Below are 12,108 nucleotides of genomic sequence, written 5' to 3' on the forward strand. Positions count from 1 at the left end.
TGGCTTGGCTGCTTATTGGTTAAATAGACAGAAAGGAAGTATTTGTAGGTGGGAGCAGCTTTGCATTTTGCTGCTTTCTATGTTGCTCCCCCAGTTTTAAGATATTTTTGTAATTTCATTATAATCTACAGTAAATATATAATGTTACAATTTGAGTTGATAGCTAAGTTATCCCCAGGAGCCTTGCCCAGTTACTAATTGGGGATTAGAGGGAAGCTTTATATAGAACTTCTTAAAACTTAATTGGTCAAAAATAAGGTAACTTCTAGTTTATATTCCTTCAGACAGAAACTCATTTTCATATAATCCATATACATTTCATCCATGTGTTTATTTTTGCAAGCATTGTACATGGGAAGCTGTATCTTCCTACAGTTAGCAGGTGCAGAGGTGTGCAATTCTAGTTTCATTTTCCAGCAGTCCCGTGGCAGAGTAGATGGAATTCATAGAGCTTAGCTGTGTGCTTGGTGTGTGATCCCGAGTTGCTGCTGCAGTAGTTACCTTGTCATCCAAACTATATTTTTTAAATTGTCGAATCATTTTAAGTTTGAATTTTACAAGCAATGCTTCCAATCTTAGTGAAAGCTACTTTCTGATCTCTATCAACACTATCTATATCATTATATAATAGCACACCAAGAAACTGAATTTTATGGATGTCTGTTCAAATGCCATGTCTATTACAGAAGTAATCTCCTAAATAATTTGCTCAGCAGCTTTGTTGTCTCAGGGATTTTTTTTTTTAGAAATCGATGTTGTATCTCTGGAAAATAACCTCCGAGAGCTGCAAGAATCAGCTGTGTGGAGAGAACAGAAGTTAATATTCAATCATTGTACCTATGGCACCACATGGTTTATCACGTCTTTCTAATTTAATGGAAAATTGCAAGTGCTTGATAAATAGGACAAATTAACATAAGAAATAAGAGCAGGAGTAGACCATACACCCCCTCGAGCCTGCTCCACTATTCAATATGATTTTGGCTGATCATCTGCCTCAACTCTACTTTCCTGCCCACTTCCCACATCCCTCAACTCCCTGAGACACCCAAAATCTGCCTTTCCCAACATTGAATGTACTCAATGATGGAGCATGCACAACCCTCGGGAAGAGAATTCCAAAGATTCACAATCCTCTGTGTGAAGAAATTTTTCCTTTCAGTCCTAAATGATTGACCAGTAATCCTGAGACTGTGCCCCTGTATTCTAGATTCCTCAGCTAGGGGGAAAACAACTTCTCAGTATCTGTCCTGTTAAGCCCTTCAGAATCTTGTAAGTTTCAATGAGATCATCTCTCATTCTTCTAAATACCAGAGAATATAGACACAATTTACTCAGCCTCTCATCATAGGACAACCCGCTTATCCCAGGGACCAATCTAAACCCTTTGCTGCACTTCCTTGAAGGCAACTATACATTTAAAACTGAACACAGAAGCCCTATACATTGTAGCAAGAATTCCTTATTCTTGTACACTAGTCTCCTTACAATAAAGGCCAACATACCATTTTCCTTCCTAATTGCTTGCTGTACCTGAATGCTAACTGTGTTCCTTGTACGAGTATACCCAAGTCTCTCTGAACATCAACATTTAAAAGTTTCATGCTTTTTAAAAAGTCTGCTTTTCTATTCTTACTACCAAAGTGAATAACCTCACTTCTACATTATATTCCATCTGCTACCTTATTGCCCATTCACTTAACCCTTCTATATCTCTTTTCATCCTCCTTGTCCTCACAGCTTACATTCCCACCTAGCTTTGCATCATCAGCAAACTTGGATACATTATTCTCAGTCTCTTTGTCTAAGTCATTAATATAGATTGTAAATAACTGAGCTCCCAGCACTAATCCTTGCAGCACTCCACTCGTTCATCCTGCCAACTTGCAAATGTCCCATTTATCACTACTCTCTACTTCCTGTCCATTAACCAATCCTCCATCTGTGCTTATATTACCTTGAACTCCATGAGCACTTATCTTGCATATTCACCTTTGGTGTAGCACCTTATGGAGTGCCTTTTGGCAATCCAAGTATACTACATACACTGGTTCCCCTTTATCTACCTTTACTAGTTATATCCTCAAAAAAACAGTAATACATTTGTCAAACACTATTTCCCTTTTGTAAAACCATGTTCACTTTTTTCAAACTTTGATTTTCTAAATGCATTGTTGAGACTTCCTGAATAGATTCCAGCATTTTCCTGATGACTCATGTCAGGCTAACAGGTCTATCATTCCTTGTTTTCTCTGTCCCTCCTTTCTTGAATAGGAGTGTTACATTTGCTAACTTCCAATCCATTGGGACCATTCTAGAATCTAGGGAATTTTGGAAAATTATGACCAGTGCATCCACTATTTCTGCAGCCACCTCTTTCAGAACTCTAGGATGTAGGCCATCAGGTCCTGGGGATGTGTCGGCTTTTAGTCCCTTAAGTTTCTCCAATATTTTTTCTCTGCTGATGATATTAATTACCTTGAGTTCCTCACTCTTATTAGCCCCATGATTACCCTCTATTTCTGGTAAGTAATTTGTGCCTTCTACTGTGAAGACAGACACAAAATATTTGTTCAGCGTCTCTGCCATTTCCTGATAGTGACAATGCCAACTAACATGCTATTTTTGGCACAAATGCAAACAGGATGGTGGATTTTAATGGAATTCTCACTCACAGTGGTGCCAAAGTAATTGAACAGTTAAGAAGTAAAGAGCCCATACATACTAATTATGCTGAGAGGATGAAGTATAGTATCCATGTTAATGCAAAGGCAAATTGTACAATGATGAGTGGTTGAATCCACATTGTATATACGTTTAGTTTGCACTAGTTATTCAGGTCCTCATCTTAAAAATAAGTAAAAGATAAATTTCACTATTTGCATGCTATTTTATTTTAAATGAGTGAAAACATGAATAAGTGCTGAAAGATCAAAGACTGATTCACTCATAGTGATGGTTTTAATTTTCATATTTTTTTCTATTTCCCCTGCTCTCCAGTTTTCTCTGTCCGGTCCTCAAGGGGCTAACTCTTAGCAGGTATGGATCCATGGCTACCTAGGGTTCACATGTACCAGCTACCCTCATATAGCTTGTCCAGGTAGCCATTCTTTGTGTCCTTCGAGTCATTGCAGCACAGAAGGAGGCTATTTGGACCACTTGATTACTTAACAGAGACTGGACCCAATCAGTCCCTTTCCCCTGCTCTAGCCCCGTAGCCCAGCAAGTTTATTTCCCTCAAGTGCCCATCCAATTTCCTTTTTGAAATTGTTAATTGTCTCTGCTTTCACCACCCTCAAAGGTGGAGAGTTGCAGGTCATTATCACTCACTGTATAAAAGAAGTTTTTCCGCAAATTCTTCCTGCACCTCTTGCCCAAAACCTTAAATCTGTGTCCTCTACTCCTTGTACCATCAGCTAATGGGAACCGATTTACTTTGTCTACCTTATCTATACCTGTCATAATCTTGTACACCTCTATCAAATCTCCCCTCAATCTCCTCTACTCCAAGGAGAACAACCCCAGCTTCTCTAATCTAACCTAATAGCTAAAATTCCCCATCCTTGGAACCATTCTGGTAAATCTCTGCACTCTCTCACAGACTCTCATGTATGCTTTCCAATCAGAACCTCTGGATATGTATGGATCTTGAAGACCGGTTTAGTCTTGAATGCAATGGCGTCTCCCAGTGAGGACAGTTGTAGCACCCTACTCCTACCCTGACTGAGAATAGATAAATTACATGTATTAAGTGTGGAAAACTCCTCCCCTCTTCACCTCTGTTGTATGTTAAATTCTATAGATTCAGATACTCAATATTTTCACACACAAGTACAGTCTTTAGTGTAAAATTAAATTGTCAAGTGAAATGTCCTGCCTTATTTACTACTGAAGACTCGATATCCATCATGCCATCTGTGGTTTTTAGTCTTGTGAATACAACAAATGATCTAAATCCAGCTGTATGGAGATAACAAGTGCCATCACAACAATACATAATGAAAAGTGCAACTGGCCTCTAATTAGTGTTTCAATAGAAAAAGTTTTAACTAAAGAAAGATCTTTGTAAAATAATGAAAATTTTCTTTGCCCTCCCTGCTGCCCCCTCCCCCCCCCCCCCCCCCCCCACCCCCCCACCCCACCCCCTAAACTTCCAGTGCAGGACTGCAGAAGTAATCTGTACAGTAACTGTTTCTGGTATTTTCTGTCTTGGGTCAGGTCTGGTACAGGCCTAATGCTGGCAGAAGGGAAGAACATTCAGGCACAGCTGAAGGCCTGACAGGGCCAGAAGAGCTTGTGGCCTAACGATTGTGCTAGGAAGGTTAGAATGAACATACCTGGTGCCTCCATGTATCTTTAGGTTGTCCCATGACCTCTGCAGACATCTTGGCCTGCAAGGTTCTTAGCATTAGCCCCATCAGTGAGTTTCTTCAGGTACCCATCCACTTGGGTACTCAGTACGTTGATAGTGAGGGAAAGGTGGCTGAGAATATCCCTCCCAATTCTTGTATGTGGCTGTGAGGGGCCTGTGCCAAATACAAATTTGGGTGCCACTGCTTTTCCCTTCCCCCTTGGCAAACTGCAAAAGTCCTGGAGCTACATAAAGAGGTAAGGGGCTGGAAAAATGGATCTCCACCTTTAGGGCCAAAGGTGAAGAAAACCAGTACCAATATTTGAAATTGTATTTTATAGCAGGGATTTGTATTACTTTATAATGTGAATGTGTTTGGGATGGCATTGACTAAAATGAAAAAAAAAATATATGCTGTGCAGTCATCTATGTCCATATGTAACGTAATCACAAAAAAAGGTGTTTGGCTAGATATCTCTTTATTAACCTGTTCCATTTCTGACCAAGGATATGGGGAAAATACTCTCCACCACATGTTTATTGGATTTTTTGATACTGTATACAATAAGCAATAGGCACATTTTGATTATAATAAGTCTGACAAAAATTCCTACATCAGTCTACAACTGCACTATATTGATATTTTGTTCCTATTTTAGTACAGGTACAGCTGAAGCTAGTATACTGCTATGATAGATATAGAATAAACAGTAATGTGGTATTACATAGGTTGTGGTGATTTGCAGATGTAATTTTACTGGTATAAAAGATACACAGTTCATCAGCAATATAATGAGCTTTTTCTCATGGGATATTTTCACCAGTAATACCGTGAATTTTTTAAAAGCTATTTTAAAAATTGAAAGAGAGCAAAAAGGCTACTGATCCTCATTCAACGTTAATATAGAAACATAGAAAATAGGAGCAGGAGGCAGCCCTTCGGGCCTGCACCACTATTCAAAAAGATCATGGCTGATCGTCTAATTCAGTACCCTGTTCCCGCTTTCTCCCTATATCTCTTGATCCTTTTGGCATTAAGAAATATATCTATCTCCTTCTTGAATATATTTAATAACCTGGCCTCCACTACCTTTGGCAGTAGCGAATTCCATAGGTTCACACCCTCTGGATGAAGAAATTTCTTCTCATCTCTGTTCTAAATGGCATACCCCGTATCCTAAGACTGACCCCTGGTTCTGGACTCCCCAGCCATCGGGAACATTCTCCCTGCATCTAGCCTGTCTAGTCCTGTTAGAATTTTAACGGGTTTCTATGAGATCCCCTCTCATTCTTCTAAACTCTGATGAATATAGGCCTAGTCAACCCAATTTCTCCTCATACGTCGATCCTGCCATCCCAGGAATCAGCCTAGTAAATCTTCTTTGTACTCCCTCCATGACCAGAATATCCTTCCTCAGATAAGGAGACCAAAACTGCACACAATACTCCAGATGTAGTCTCACCAAGGCCCTGTATAACTACAGTAAGACATCCTTGCTCTTGTACTCAAATCCTTTTGCAATGAAGGTCAACATACCATTCGCCTTCTTAATTGCTTGCTGCACCTGAATGCTTGCTTTCAGCGACCGGTGTACAAGGACACCCAGGTCTCGTTGCACCTTCCCCTTTCCCAATCTATCACCATTCAGATGATCTGCCTTCCTGTTTTTACAACCAAAGTGGATAACCTCATATTTATCCACAATATACTGCATCTGCCTTGCATTTGCCCACTCACCCAACTTGTCCAAATCACATTGGAGCCTCTTTGCATCCTCCTCACAGCTCACATTCTTCCCCCCCGCTTTGTGTCGTCTGCAAACTTGGAAATGTTGCATTTAGTTCCCTCACCCAAGTCATTAATATATATTGTGAATAGCTGGGGCCCAAGCACTGATCCCTACGGTAGTCACTGCTTGCCACCCAGAAAAAGACCCGTTTATTCCTACTCTGTTTCCTGTCTATCAACTAATTCTCAATCCATGCCAGTATATTACCCCCAATCCCATGTGCTTTAATTTTGCACACTAACCGCTTAACTGGGACCTTATCAAAAGCCTTCTGAAAATCCAAATACACCACATCCACTGGTTCTCCCTTATCTATTCTACTAGTTACATTCACAAAAAACTCCAGTAGATTTGTTAAGCATGATTTCCCTTTCGTAAACCCATGCTGACTTTGCCCAATCCCATTTATGTTTTCTAGGTGTTCTGCTATCACATCCTTTATAATAGACCCTAGCATTTCCCCACTACTGATGTAAGGCTAACTGGTCTGTAATTCCCAGTTTTTTCTCTCCCTCTTTTTTTAAATAGTGGGGTTACATTTGCCACCCTCCAATCTGTAGTCTATAGAATTTTGGAAGATGACCACCAATGCATCCGCTATTTCCAGGGCCACTTCCTTTAGTACTCTGAGCTGTAGATTATCAGGCGCTGGGGATTTGTCAGCCTTTAACCCCATTAATTTCCCTAGCACTATTTTTTTTTACTGAGACTGATTTCCTTCAGTTCCTCCCTCTCATTAGACCTTTGGTTCCCTAACTTTTCAGGGAGGTTATTTGTGACCTCTTTTGTGAAGACAGAACCAAAGCATATGTTTAACTGTTCTGCCATTTCTTTGTTCCCCATTATAATTTCCCCTGTTTCTGACTGTAAGGGAGCTACATTTGTCCTCACTAATCTTTTTCTCTTCACATATTTAGAGAAGCTTTTACAGTCAGTTTTTATGTTCCCTGTAAGTTTACTCCCATACTCTATTTTCCCCTGCTTAATCCACCTCTTTGTCCTCCTTTGCTGAATTCAAAACTGTTCCTAATCCTCAGACTTGCTGTTTTTTTTCTGGCAATTTTATATGCCTCCTCTTTGGATCTAATACTAACCCTAATTTCTTTTGTAAGCCACGGTTGAGCCACCTTTCCAGTTTTATTTTTTGCGCCAGACGGGAATGAATAATTGTTGTAATGCATGCACACGTACTTTAAATATTATCCATTGCCTATCCACCGTCACCCCTTTTAGTAAAGTTCCCCAATCTACCATAGCCAACTCATGCCTCATACATTTTTTAAAATTCCTTTATTTAGATTCAGGACCCTAGTTTCGGATTCAATATAAATATTGGCCAGAACACCAGGAAGAACTCCCCTGTTCTTCAGAATAGCATCGCCCGCCCACCCCCCACCGCCCCCAGGATCTTTTACATCTACCTGAGAGTTTACAGGAACTCAGCTTGATACCACAGCTGAAAGACAGCACTTCTGACAGTGTAGCACTCCATCAGTACTGCACTGGTGTACCAGCCTTGACTTTTACACTCAAATCCTGGAGTGAACCCAGAACCTTGCGACTCTGAGGTAAGGCTGCTACCAACTGAGCCACAGTTGACTCAAGCAATTCAAATGTCATCATCTGCTGTGGTGTTTTCAAACCCATGTCCCCAGAGGAGCAGCCTGGGTCTCTGAGTTACTAGTCCATCGCCTCCCCCAAATTCCTGAAAAGGTCTGAATTTCTTGTGCTGATCAGAGTCACAGATTTTTTTTTTTTTAAATTTTGGTCTCCTTTGAAATTGGGATTTTCTATTAATGCTTCACTTTTCCATTGGCCTTCTTTCTTTGTCTTTATAAATTCTCCCATCTCCTCTGGATCAATAAACAGATTCTTGCCACTTGGTGGCGGTGTAATTTATTTCTATATTGAAAGGAGTTCTGTTAATGTGATACGTGAACAAGACAATGAATGCCGTTCTCCAGAAGTGGTAGATCACTGCATAACTGGTGTATATATATCTTATTGTATTTGAATGTACAGTGCTACACTTTTGGCAAAATTCATAGGATTCGTAAGGATGGACCAATACGTCATGAACCTCTGACCAATTAGAAACAAACTAACCCACACAATGCTTTTAGCATACATCTCCTATTATAAGAGATCATAAACAGTTTTTCAAGTGTTCTCTCCTTACATTTTCTTTCCTTATCTTTTTCTCTCCTGAAGTTAATAACTTGCATTAGGAACAATGTTACAATCACCAGCAGACCTCTGGAACCTTGCTGGTCATTCCTCACAAGTGAACCTTGATGGCAAATGCTTGCAGATGTTAAACTTTGTGCTGTGTCATAGTTATGTTTGATCTTGTTAAACCTGAAATGTGCAAAATGGGTGGTATGACTTATGGCTTTATAGTTATAACTAGGATTCAAAATCATTTGGAAAAATGCAGTTAAAATAATGATTAAAGACCACTATGATTTTAGGTTTTCTATAAATAATTGTACTGGATTCTTAACAATGGCTAAAAGAAAGCACAGGTGTTGTTCATCTCTAGGGCCAATTTTAACCCATGGAAACTGAGTAAGTAGACAGGCAGTTAAAATCACCTGGGGCCTCACCCACCGATATCCCGCTTGCTTTGATTTTAACCTGTTCTTCTGAACAGACGAGGAGGCCAACTGCCAGAAATTAGCTGGGTTCTTCCTTTAAATATACAGATCAGTCTCTGACAATGTCATTGGGGGCCAACTGCTATTTTAGCCGTGGGCCTGAGCTAGAAAACGGTTTGAACTTTCCCGCTAGGCCAAAACCTTTACCAGGTTAACTCCTCACTCGTTCCCGTTTTGGATGTTTAATCTAGTTCTTCACAAGTTTATGTATTCACTATTCTAACCTATTTGTAGTTTAAGTTTCTTGCATGGAAAACTATGCTGTTCTTGGAGGAGTAAATTAAAAGTCCTTATAGATCAGTCATAATACAGCTTCTCTGTTCATTTATTTGAGCACATTGTTGTCCCATCATTTTATCCACTGCCATAGAAATCAGACTGGAATGTTGCTTCCATTATGTAAGTGCTTGTAGAGCAACTTTTAAAGTCTGGAGATTTTTCATTTTCCAATGATGCAAAGACACAAGGCAAGCTGCTAATCAAGCAATAGGTGACTAAATGCCTCTTTTAATGCATTTTGCTCTGTTAATTTCTTACAAGGACAACTTGGAAGCAGGTTAAGGGTCAGCCCACCTTCTTCATGACTGTCCTGAGCATCAGTTAATCTTTTTCCAATTGGCAATGTTTGCAAGGCTCCTGGTTGCAGCAATTTTGAAACAATTACTGGAGATTATTTCTGAGATATAGTTACAGCACATGACAATATCTTTGGCAGATCTGTTCTGACAGCTCGGTTAAAGGCTTCCCTTTGCCTCTCTGCCCCCACACCCCACACTACTTTGGCTTTTTAAAAAATTCGTTCATGGGATGTGAGCATTACTGGCAAAGCTAGCATTTGTTGCCCATCCCTTGAAGGTGGTGGTGAGTTGCTGCCTTGAAATGCTGTCGTCCATCTGATGTAGATACACCCACAGTGCTGTTAGGAAGGGAATACCAGGATTTTGACCCAGCAGCAGTGAAGGAACAGCGATTATAGTTCCAAGTCAGGATGATGTGTGGCTTGGAGGTGGTGGTGTTCCCATGCATCTGCTGCCTTTGTCCTTCTAGGTGGTAGAGATCACCATTTTGGAAGGTGCTATTGAAGGAGGCACTGCAGCAACTTGCCAAGCATCTTGTAGATGGTATATGCTGTTGCCACTGTGTGCCAGTGGTGGAGGGAGTGAATGTTTAGCCTCACAGCTCCAGCGACCCGGGTTCAGTTCTGGGTACTGCCTGTGTGGAGTTTGCAAGTTCTCCCTGTGACCACGTGGGTTTCCACCGGGTGCTCCGATTTCCTACAGCCAAAGACTTGCAGGTTGATAGGTAAATTGGCCATTGTAAATTGCCCCTAGTGTAGGTAGGTGGTAGGAGAATGGTGGGGATGTGGTAGGGGATATGCGATTAATGTAGGATTAGTATAAATGGATGGTTGTTGGTTAGCACAGACTCGGTGGGCCGAAGCGCCTGTTTCAGTGCTGTATCAATAAATTAAAAAAATTTTAAAAAAGAAAAAATAAATTGGGTGCCGATGAAGAGGGCTGAGTTATCCTGGAGAGGGTCGAGCCTCGAGTGTTGTTGGACACGTACACATCCAGGCAAGTGAAGAGTATTCCATCAAGTTCCTGACTTGTGCCTTTGGGGAGGCAGGAGGTGAACTGCTTGCTGTAGAATTCCCAGCCTCTGCCTTGCTCTTGTAGCCACAATATGGGCCGGATTTTGTTCCCAGTTTGACATCAGGTTTCATGGTGGGGAGGGTTGGAAAATTGGAGCGGCAGCAGCCGCCACGGAACCCGACACCGGGATTTTCGGCAAGAAAGCTCTGGGATGGGACCTGATTTAGCATATTAAAATATCACATTTTCATGAATTAAAATATAAACCTCCGTGATCTTATCATCAGTTCCCAATCCTAGGCACCTCGAGCTGCACTCGTGCCTTCGCTTTCCCATCCGGAGAAAGCTGGTACCACCGAGGTGGGGAAGGGGTGAACGCTGCACTTTGTTCAAATGTCTGAAGGGCTGGTAGCCTTTTAAAAATGGTAGGCACCAGCACCTACTTCCGCATCAGTGATGTGGTGAACGTGATTGGGGGGGCAGCTGCTGCCAATATATAAAGTGGCCTTCCGCTGCAGAATTGCAATGGCGTGGGTCCTGTGGGGGATGGCTGCCATTTTCTGTGCTCGCCGCTGCCCCTGGCAGCGGGACTACAAAATCCAGCCCTATATGTCTGGTCCAGTTATATTTCTGGTCAATTGTAACCCCCCACAATGTTGATGCTGGGGATTCAGCAATAGCAATGTCGTTGAACCTCAGGGGAAGATGGTCAGATTCTCTCTTGTTGGAGATGGTCATTGCCTGGCACTTGTGAGGCATGGACGTTACTTGCCACTTATCAGCCCAAGCCTGAATGTTATCCAGGTCTTGCTACATGTGGGCATGGACTGCTTCAGTATCTGAGGAGTTGCAAATGGTATTGAACACTGCAATCATCAGCGAACATCTGCACTTTGACCTTATGATGGAGGGAAGGTCAAAAATGAAGCAGCTGAAGATGCTTAGGCCTAGGACACTACCCTGAGGAACTCCTGCAGCAATGTCCTGGGGCTCAGATGATTGGCCTCCAACAACCACAACCATCTTTTGTAATAGGTATGACTCCAACCAGTGGAGAGCTCCCCCCTCCCCAATTCCCATTGACTTTAATTTTGCTAGGTCTCCTTGATGCCAAACTTGGTCAAATAATGCCTTAATATCAAATACAATCACTCTCCCTTCACCTCGAATCTTTTTATCAAATCTCTTATTAATTTCAAAATATTTCAGAGGATGAAAGAAACATATTGACAGCTGCTTTCATTAATTAAATGGACAATCTTTATTAGATTAAACAGATACAACCATTAGGTAGAACTGAATGAGTTCAAGATATTTATATATATTACAGGGTTCAGATAGCATTGTAAAATGTTACAGCTTCCCTCATAGTTGCTTTGTGATTCCTGCGAAACTATTTATTGTCTGTCACCAGTAGCTAGCTATCATATGTGCTTCTAGGTAGATAAATAACTTTTGGACAAGACCCTTAATGTGAGTTGGCCAACCACATCACAGAATAGCTTTCATGCTTCATTGGTTCTCTGGAGCATGTTATCATCTTTAAGAAGTGCCATTCTATTGCCAATATGATATTAGGCCTCTGATGTCACAATGTGCAATACCATCTGTCAAATATTGCAGTGCACTGACTCACAACTGCTTCGCTACTGTACTAAAATAGTGCAGTTCTGATGAGAGTTCCACACACCTGAAACATGAGCTTGTCGCATAACAGA

Source organism: Heterodontus francisci, chromosome 30 (assembly GCF_036365525.1).
Source record: "Heterodontus francisci isolate sHetFra1 chromosome 30, sHetFra1.hap1, whole genome shotgun sequence".
Taxonomy (NCBI): Eukaryota; Metazoa; Chordata; class Chondrichthyes; order Heterodontiformes; family Heterodontidae; genus Heterodontus; species Heterodontus francisci.